The sequence below is a fragment of the Galeopterus variegatus genome, unplaced genomic scaffold (genome assembly GCF_000696425.1).
Source record: "Galeopterus variegatus unplaced genomic scaffold, G_variegatus-3.0.2 Scaffold4162, whole genome shotgun sequence".
Taxonomy (NCBI): Eukaryota; Metazoa; Chordata; class Mammalia; order Dermoptera; family Cynocephalidae; genus Galeopterus; species Galeopterus variegatus.
This window is the reverse complement of record NW_007730273.1, coordinates 178,635-189,158: the sequence shown is the minus strand read 5'-3', so window position 1 is coordinate 189,158 and position 10,524 is coordinate 178,635.

The following is a 10,524-nucleotide window of genomic DNA, read 5'->3' as shown; positions in this document are numbered from 1 at the left end:
TAACATCCTGGTTTAAGCATGACAGTCTCACCCTCACATCAGCCAGTTTCTTTCTTTCTTTTGCTTTGAGTATATATCTTATCTGAGTCCGACTAAGCTGGCTCCTCTGCTTTGCACTAACTGTGTGAATTCTGACCAATCACATCATCCCTAAGAGTTGTGTTAGTCTGTTTTCTGTTCAGAACAGAATTCCTGAAACTGGGTAATTTATAAAGAAATAAAATTTATTTATTGCAGTTTTGGAGTCTGGGGAGTCCAAGGTCCAGGGGCGCATCTGGTGAGGGCCTTCACCTTGGTGGGAACTCTCTGCAGAGTCACATGGCGATGCAGGGTATTACATGGTGAGAATGTCAAGAGCAAGAGTTAATGTGCTGACTTGCTCTCCTTATAAAGACACCAGACCCAATCCCCGATAACCTGTTAAACCATCAGCCCATTAATCCATTAGTGAAGGCACAGTCCTCATGATCAAATCACCTCTTAAAGGCCGCAGCTTTAATTACCATATTGGAAATTAAGTTTCCACATGAGCTTTGGAGGGGACAAACATTCAGACCATAGCAGTCGTGATGTGTTCAACTATAAAATGCATATAATAATCACAATGATACCTACCTCACTGTAGGGTTGGCCAGAAGGGAAAATGAACTGTGGAAGTGTAGTGCAATGATTAACAGTGTGGGAGCTGGAGCCCGACTACCTGCATTCAGAGTCAGGCCCCACCATTTTCCAACCATATAACCTTGGGCAAACTACTTAGCCTCTCTGGGCCTTTGACTTGTGTGGTAGGCACAATAAAGCTCCCCCACCCCCACCCCAATGTTCAAGACCTAATCCAAACCTGTGAATATGTTTGGTTACATAGAAAAGGGCATTAAGATTGCACTGGAATTAAGATTACTAATCCCCTGATTTAAGGTAGGGAGAGTGTTTTGTATCAGCCAGGTGGGCCCAGTGTAATCACAAGGGTCCTTAAAAGTGGAAGAGAGAGGCAGAAGAAGAGATTCAGAGGGAGACGTGACTATGTGATGTGAGAAGGACTTGACCCTTTGTTGCTGGCTTTGTAGAAAAAGACGGCCACTAGTCAAAGAACGAAGGTGGTCCCTGGAAAGGAATACAGGCCTGATGACACCTTGATCTTAGCCCAGTGAGGCCTGTGTAGGACTTGTAACCTACAGGACTGTAAGATAATCAATTTGTATTGTTTAAGTCACTAAGTTGGTGATAATTTGTTATGGCAGCAATAAGAAACTAAGGCTCCTTGTTATGTGAAAATGGACAAAATGATAGTAACTACCTCACAGGTTTGTCAGGAGATTTATATGAATTCACAGCAGTATCAAGTGCATATAGATACTGGTGGTAATAAAATAACAGCCCCACCAAAGATGTCCACATGCTAATCCCCAGAACCTGTGAACATGTTATCTTACATGGCAAAAGAGACTTTGCAAACCTGATTAAATTAAAGATTTTGAGATGGAGAGATTATCCTGGTGGACTCAATAATCACAAGGTCCTTGTAAGTGAAAGAGGGAGGTAGGAGGGTTAGAGTCTGAGAAAGAGATGTAACAATGGAAGCAGAGAGAGGACTGGAGAGAGGGATACATGCAGCTGGCTCTGAAGTTGGAGGAAGGGGTCATGAGCCAAGGAACGTGCGTGGCCTCTAGAAGCTGGAAAAGGCAAGGAAATGGATTCTACCCTAGAGCCTCCAGAAGGACAACTCTGCTGACACCTCGATTTTAGGAATTCTGACCTCCAGAACTGTAAGAAAATTAATTTCTGTTATTTAAAGCCACTAAGTTTGTGTTATTTTGATATAGCAGCCACAGGAAACTAGCATAATGCTCAATAAATGTTAGCCACTGCAGTTAGGTAGAGCCTACAGCAGTACCAGGCATACAGTGAGGGTGCTCAATAATTACTAATCACAATAATAGTAACAATGACTAGATTCACCGGAAGGGTCACTCCAAGATGCCTCCACCTTTTCTGCTTAACTTTTGGCCTTCTAAGCATCTGAAAGCATTTTGTTCAGTTTTTGTTGTTTTTTAAATAAAATTCTAAACCAGCTATTTTGTTCCACCATTCAGGCTCAATTTCACACTTTAGTGGAAGGTAATAATTTTGTCACAGGAAGGGGCAGTGGTGACATGAAACACACCTCAGGGTGGAAGTCAGAAAGCCTGGGCCCTGGTCTCGGCTTTGCCTCTATCGGGCTGTGTGACTTAGGTCATCTTGCTTTCCCTCTCTGGGCTTCACTTTCACCACTTAGAAAACAAGGGGCTTAAACCAATAATAACTACCGTTGTTGAACATCTACTATGTGCAGCTATTACTGATAGACTTGTTTGAGCACCCCCCACACCTGCGCAAGGTATCATCCCCACTTTGTAGCTGAGAACATTGAGTGTTCCAGAGAGGTTAAGCAACTTGCCTAAGGTCACAAATTTGGTATTTGGGGGAGCTGGAATTTAAAGCCAGGACTGTATGACTCCTTTTCAATCACCCTATCTACCTTTTACATGTTTCTCTGAGGTCAACACCATCTTTAAAGGACATATTTATGTGGCTCCTGGTTTTCTCAGTAGGTCACAGTAAGGACGAGGGACGGACTGTGAACAGCCCTAAGACCATCCTCCAACTCTCTAACTTTCCACAAAAGGGCCCTGGAAATGGGTTCATCTTGTGTGTTCCTGAGAACCTGTGACTCATCCCCTCAGAAGCTTCTCTCAACGATGACCCCATGTCACCTTCTGGGACAGACACTACTAGTTGCTTAACCAATGTCTATTCTCCCCTTCTTACTTATAATAGAATCCCAATTTTGTTTGAATAACACTGTGCCCCTTTAAAAACACCTCTCCACATTCCCCTGCAACTGGGGGCAGTCCTCTGACCCATTCTACCAATGAGATGTGAGTGGAAATATGGGCAGGGCTTCCTGGAATCTCTTGTCTTCTTCATGCAAAGGGGAGGGAATTCAGCAGGCACGTGCCTTTCCCTCTTTGTCTTTGCTTTTATTTCTGCATGGAATGTAGGCGAGATTTCTGGAAGAGGGCAGCCATTTTGTGCCTATGAGGAAAGAGCCACCTGTTAAGGATAGCAGAGCAAAAAGACAGAAAGAGCTCTAGTCCTCAAAGATTTCATTGAGCCTCTGTACCAGCCTCAACTGCCTACCTCCGGACATTTTGTTAGGTAAGAAAAGTAAGCTTTATTTGGTCAGCTCTCTGTTATGTACAATTCAATGCAATTGTAACTGATAAGTTCGCCAGGAAAAGTCTCTTCTCTGTTCTGTAGCCCTGACATGTGGCCTTAATAAGTACCTATGGTGATCCAAAAATACACCTGGGGGAGGAGGGATTGGCCATGGTTATGATTCTGAACTTGCTGAGCCATCACCTGTTCCGACCACACTCTGGACAAGAGTACTGTTAATTACCACTCTACCCCACTAGCCAGAGCATGGGAGGCTGCGTCTGTGTGTTCTCGGGGAAGCTCAAATATAGCTCAGGCTCCTCCACTGCTTTTGCTGAGTGTGCAGCGTCTGCAAGTCTGGCAGCCCCAGTGCAGAATGGGGAAGCTTCTCCTAGAAAGTTAGGGTCTGATGAAGGGGCTAGAAACCAGGGATGTTGGTATGACCTGGCTCAAGTAAAGGAGATCTGCCTCCTGCTTCCTGTGAGGTGGTTGTTGTACCTTCTAGTTATCAGATGGCAAAACTTGCTTGGGGGCAAACTGGGGCTCAGAGGGTGAAGTGACTATCTGCACTCAGCTGAAGTGGAATCTATATAGCTGAAGAAAAAAATCGTTCGTTGGAAGAATATGGGATGGCTTACACAATCATAGGCAAAGTTTAAAAACCAACTTGGGCACAAAAGGAGCCATAGTTCCAGGAGGTCTGAGCAGCAGAAACAAGTGTTGAATGACACAGCTTGGGTCATGAGCCCGTTTTTCAGTTGAAGGAGGGCAAGATGCCTTGACTGGCAGTCTTTCTAGATGATATTGGGAAGAGAGTTTTCTGGAAGCAACTGAGAGTTCTAGTACCTGAAGAATGGCAAGAGAATGTCGGGTGGTAAAAAAAAAAAAAAACAAACAAAAAAAACACTGCAGGTAGTATAGAATTGTTCATGGGTTTTGGGATCAGGCTGACCTCAATTAAAATCTTAGCTCTGTCCTTTACTGTCTGTCTTCAGTCAAGTCAATTAACCTCATGAAGCCTCAGTTTCCTCATCTGTGTGTGACAATAGGAGACATGTTTAAACCCACTAGAACGTAAGCTCAAGGAGGGCAGGGATTCTCCCAACCCCCACTCCTATCCCCAGCACCTAGACTAGTGCATGGCTCATCACTGATGCTCCATTCATATTAACTGAGTGAATGAATGAACTTTACATGTGTCCCAGAATACCTCTTAGGTAGAGAGCTATTTGGATGAAAATATAATGTGGAAGGAGCTTGGAGTGGGAGGGAGGAAGAGAGGAAAAGGAGAAGGCAGTCCGGGCAGATGCTGAGACAGAGACAGATGCACGCTCTGCAGACTCTTCACCAGACACCCCCCACCAGCACGCTGACCTGCTTACACACATAGTCACCGTACCCTCCTGCTCACAAGCAACGTCTTTTGCTGAAAACGACAGTCGGCGTTGAGTGTAGGATGGCTCCATTCCACCAATCTTTAACTTCCTGGCATGATGTTGGCACATTAAACTCTGCTCATAGGTTTGATGTGTTGAGACATCTGAAGTCACCACACCACTACATTTCACAGTAAACCACAACCTATAGTGGCAAATACAATAAATTACAGTCCCAGGGAATATGTGCATTGTTAAAACCAAAACAAAACAAATGAATGAACAAAAGACAAAGCAGGAACTTCACTGGTGGAATGAATGAATGTCGACTTTCTCAGGCATGTTTTTATCCACCGGCCTTAAGAAGTTGAAATTCTAAGTTGTTTCACTCCCCAGGGTCATTGTACAAATACAGAGCATAAAAGAAAAGAACAAACCTTGAGGACATAGGGATTTTGGACCCATGACCTTTGTTACCTCCAAGCAGCACCTTTGCCATATTCATCATCACCCTCACCAGCACCAGCACCATGCCACCAGTTGCTATCACCCCAGCAATCCAGCCAAGCCCAATGTTGCCAGCAGCACCACCACCACCCACCTTTACCACTTCTAACATCTCCAGCTCTATCACTTTCACCATAAAAAGAACATCAGCATGGTTGCCACTACATAATAAATGATACTAGGGGCCCACCCAGATGCCCTTTGCCTTACTGGTACCCCCATTCCCCAGCTGCTGTGAGGGCTGGTTGCTCACAGGTCAAAGCTGCCCCCTTCTTCTAAGAATTCCTCTCAGCTGGTGGAACTTCCTTGCCAGGAACTTTCTCCCCCTGAAATTAGCCTGCACCCATGGCTGACTATAAACCCCCTGCCCCCTTGCCTCATGCTGGGACAAGTCTGTGGTAGTATTCAAACTCCAGAAGTTCCTGTGGGATCAGGCTGAGGCTAGACTTCAGCTGATCCCACATTTTGGCCATGCTTTCTCTCTTCCTATTCTTCTCCCTTCATCCCCTAACAGGTTTCCCCTAAGAAGTCCCGCAGTAAATCACTTATACTAGAATCCCACCCTAGAATTTGCTTCAAGAGAACCCAACCAAAAACACTCCACTACCATTATTATCACCACTCTAGTAGACACGTTGTTGAATGCTTTCCTCTCCCATATCCCCTTTGTGGGGAAATCCCACCTACACATGCAGTGGTGAGCTGGTGAGCTCCAGCTCGTGAGGGCCAACTGTGCACATTCTTCCCAACTCTGTGTTTGGTGCCTTCACATTGATAGGACACGTTGTTGAATGCTTTCCTCTCCCATATCCCCTTTGTGGGGAAATCCCACCTACACATGCAGTGGTGAGCTGGTGAGCTCCAGCTCGTGAGGGCCAACTGTGCACATTCTTCCCAACTCTGTGTTTGGTGCCTTCACATTGATAGCTTGAAATCAACCATGGTGGGAATATTTACACCATGAATATTGGCAAAAAAAAAAAAAAAAAGGTTGTTGCTGTTTGCTTGTTTTGGGGATCTGGTCTTTAAATATTTACCAGCACAACACGGGGCATAGGCCATACAATTCTAATATTTTGACTATACCTTCAGGGGCTGAGATAGACTCTTAGCCCTGGGGAGACTTATCCATAGGCTGCCAGTGGCATTTGAATTATAATGTCCTGGTGAGAGAAAAATGACTTAGACCAGCAGATTGTCTTATAGAATTGGGAAGTTATTAAGTTGTAATCAGTTGGCAAGGAGAGTTAGATAATGATAATAATTATAGCTATACTTTGAACACTAGGCTAAATTTGTGCTGTGCTAAGCATTTTGCTTGCATTATCTTGTATAATTCTTGTGACACCCCTTGCAGTAATATTATTATCCCCATTTATCAGTTTGAACAGGCTCAAGGAAGTAGAGTCCTTACCCAAGGCCACATAGCTTGTCAGTGGAGAAAATAAGATTCAATCCCCTGTCTTTCTGACTCCAGAGCCCGTGTTCATTACCACTCAGAAAGCAGATCTAGGGGCCTAGACTGGCAAAAGCCACAGGCATGGTGACATTAGGGGGGAGTGGAAACTAGAATAAATAGAAGGTGTTCATCAGAAAACTTTGGTTTCAAGTTACAGAAACCAAACTTGAACTAGCTTCAATAAAAAAGTGTTCTTTGGCCCAAATCCATCCTTAAGAGGGTGCAAAATGGGAACTGGCCTTAGGGCTAACTGGAAGATGGAATCTAAAACTAAGCGTCTCTCCCTCTTTCTCTCTCCCTTTCTTCCTCTCCCTTCTCTCCCTCTCTTCTTTATTTCTCCCTGCATACCAACATCCTGCCAAGAAGGGGAGAGAGAAAGGCTGTCCTGCCTACCCCAAGCCTTGGCCGCATCTGACTGCAGAGGGCGGTTGTCCAAATCATCCAGAGGGTAGTGGGGACCTGACCCAGCAAATCATGACAGGTGACTCTGATCCATGAGGAGACAGAGAGATTATAAAGAACATGAAAAATCTTATGAATAGCGGATCGTCGCCAAAGCTCATTATCTTTCCCTGTAATTGGAATTCCTGCACCTGCTCACAGTCCTTCCTGGGAAGTAGGTGGTATGGAGTGGAAGAGAAACAGTGTAGGTTTGATGTCATAGAGATCTAGATTCAAGCAGTAGCTTTCCTGTGCCTACCTGGTACATTGCCTGATAGATACTTGATGATTAACTGGCAGTGTAACTTTGAGTAAGTCACTTCACTTTTCTTAGTCTCGATTTCCCCATAAAATGGAGATGATCGTCATACCTAGCTAGCAGAGTTGTGAAAATTAAAAGAACAAGGTGCAGCACCTGGCACATAGATGATGCGTCATCAATGTTAGTTCCTATGCCCACTCGCTTTCCAGCAGAAGCAGCTCTACTCTGTTAGGCCATTTCTGACTAGATGAGTGGGGTAGCCCCCACTCTCCCCCAGGGCTATGGGCTAAAAGGAAATATATTATATTAAAAATATCTGTATGAGGCCCTAATTCTTTGCTCTGCTAGCAGTAACATAAATCTCAATGTCATCTCCATCTTTTCCGCTACCCTGGCTAGCCTCCAGACCAATTAAACATTGATGTTACAGCTATACATATCTTCCTTTCCTCTTCCAGCCAAGTCTTAGACATCAATTCTCTCTTTCAAATAAAATATTTAACCCTCACATTTGCAGAGTTCTTCCACTTATGAAGAAATTTGAGATTCACTCTTTTCACATACTCATTATACGAAATTAAAGCAATATGGAAAAGTACAAAGAATGAAGTAAAAAAGTCAAGTGACCAAGGTCAACATCACCAGTGATAAGTCATGTGGATATCACATGCCCCTAATACAGTGTGACGAGAAGAGCACATTAGTTCTGTGGTATTCTTCCCCAAAACCTATAACCTCAGTTGAATTATGAGAAAACATTGGATAAGCCAAAATCGAGGGACATGCTATAAACTATCTGACCACCACTCTTTGAGACTGTCAAAGCTAAGAAAGACAAGAAAAGAATGAGAAATTGTAAGGAGACATGACATCTAAATGCAATGTGAGATCCTGGTTTGGAAACCAGAAGAGAAAAAGGACATCAGTGAAAAAAATTGGAAAATCCGAATGAAATATACAGTGTAGTTACTAGTGTCATACCAACTACCAAGTTAATTTTTTAAGTTTTATAAACATAACATGAATATATAAGATGCTAACATTAGAGGAAGTTAGGTGAAGGGTGAATGGGAAATTTCTTCCTATCTTTGCAACTCTTCTATAAGTCTACTATCATTTCAAAATTAAAAGTTTAAAAAAAAAAAAAAGCCTGAAATGAGCATAACTGAAGTGAGAAGAACATCATTCCAAACATCTTTTCATACATGTATACAGATAGGTAATCAGAAATAATTTTATAAAAATTGTTTCATATTATAATATTCTTAAATTTTGAAGGATATGTTATTTATTTTATTTGGAATTGATGGAGTTTATTTATTTATTTTTAAATTTTATTTTACTTCTCAATATACATTGTAGTTGATTTTCATGCCCCTTGACCCATTGGAATTGACAGGATTTAAAAAATGAAAGTAAAGAAAGAGTTTGTGAACTTTAGATAGCTATTTCTCCACCCAAAGAGATATTAGCTCCTTAAAGATCACTCTGGAAAACATGAAGAGGTTGCAGCCATCATTGTTTTTAACCACATATTTCAATTTTAGATGGTGACTACTTGCAATAAAACATTGGCATGGTTTTACTTTTTCTCATCTCTTCTCCCCACACTTCCCATTTTGGATTAGTTATATTATTATTTTTACATTGTTGGGTGAATCAGTGAAAGATTGCTTCTAGCCATGAGTTACAGAAAGCCTGAGCAGACAGTGGCTTAAATGAATAAGTAGTGAAGAGTTAGGCAGTTGCGATCACTGGTTCAGTGTCTCAAGGATGTCAAGGTTGAGTTCTGTGCAATTCTTCCAGTGTTTTTCTTCATGATTGCAAAACAGCTGCTGTCGCTCCAGTCATCACGTCCTTGTTGCACCCAGGAAAAATGAGAAAATGACTATATTGGGAATGGAAAGTTTTTCACAGATTCCCAGGTTATATCTCATTGGCCGTAACTGTGTTATATGCCATCTCTAGCTGCAACAGAGGTTAAGAAATGTGGATTTTTTTTTTTAACTAGGTACATTTGATGGCCCTAATAAAATTGGTATTTCTTAGTAAGGAAGATGGAAAGAATTGCTAATTCTCATAGGCATTTTTCCCATTTTATCTTTAAATGTATTTAATATTTACCAGTAATCTTATATACCAAATTTTATTATATCTAAATTCTTTCTTTCTTTCTTTCTTTATTTTTTTGTCTTTTGTCTTTTTCCGTGTCCGGCAACGGATCGCAACCCTCAGTGTTGCCCCCGTACCGGACCAGGGACCGGCAACGGGATTGCAACCCTCGGTGTTGCTCCCGCGCCTCGCTCAGCCAGTGAGCGGGAACCGGTCTGTATGTGGGATCCGAACCCTCGGGCGGGAGCACCGCCGCGCTTCCCAAGCGGCGCACTATCCAGTGTGCCACCGGGTCGGCCCTAAATTCTTTATTTTGATCCATTTCTTGGTTGGCAAAATTTTATTATCACAGGGGAGCTGAAACTGGGATCTCAGAAAGCATCCACAATAACCTGCTTTGCACCTCCCTGATTTCTCCACTCCCTAGAATCAGAATGTAAATGAAAAAAAAAAAAAAGAATCAAGGTGGCCCAATCCTGGCCTCTTTACACAGGCAGAAGCTGTCCCTTTAAAAGACAGAGGAGGCAGAGATGGCTTACTGCTGCCAGAAAAGTCTTTTGATTGACAGCCAATGTGCTCCCTGAGGCCTGATATCATCACCAGTGAGCAACAAGGCATCCAACTGGCAGCTGAACAATGAGTTGTTGCTGTGACCAGGATGGCTTGTGCAGCATTCACCCAGCTGGATTTTAAAATCAGAGGAATTTGTCTTAAGGATGTTGCTTCTAGTCCATCTAAGACTCTTGAGAGCCTCTCACTCACTTTTACTTTCCAATAAGGGCAGGTGCTGGGCTTCTCTCCTCCATTCTCTGTAGCCTGGAACGATGGCATTCTGCCTACAAGACCAGACTCAGGTGGGCGGCCAGGACTGGAAACCTTGAACTGCTCTGTTTACCTTTAGGGTTCCAGGTCTGGATTTCAGCCTGGCTTTCATGGGCTTCCCCCACACCCTGTCCCTTGATGAACTTGACATTATTTTTTTTCTAATTATAAAGATAATACAGGCTCATTGTGAAAAACAAAATGGTAGAAGGAAAACATGGTTACATAAAGAATAAAATTAAAAAAAACACTAAGCAACAATCACTGCTAACATTTTTTTCTTTTCTTTTTTTTTTTTTTTTGTCTTTTTGTCTTTTTTCCGTGTCTGGCAACGGATCGCAACCCTC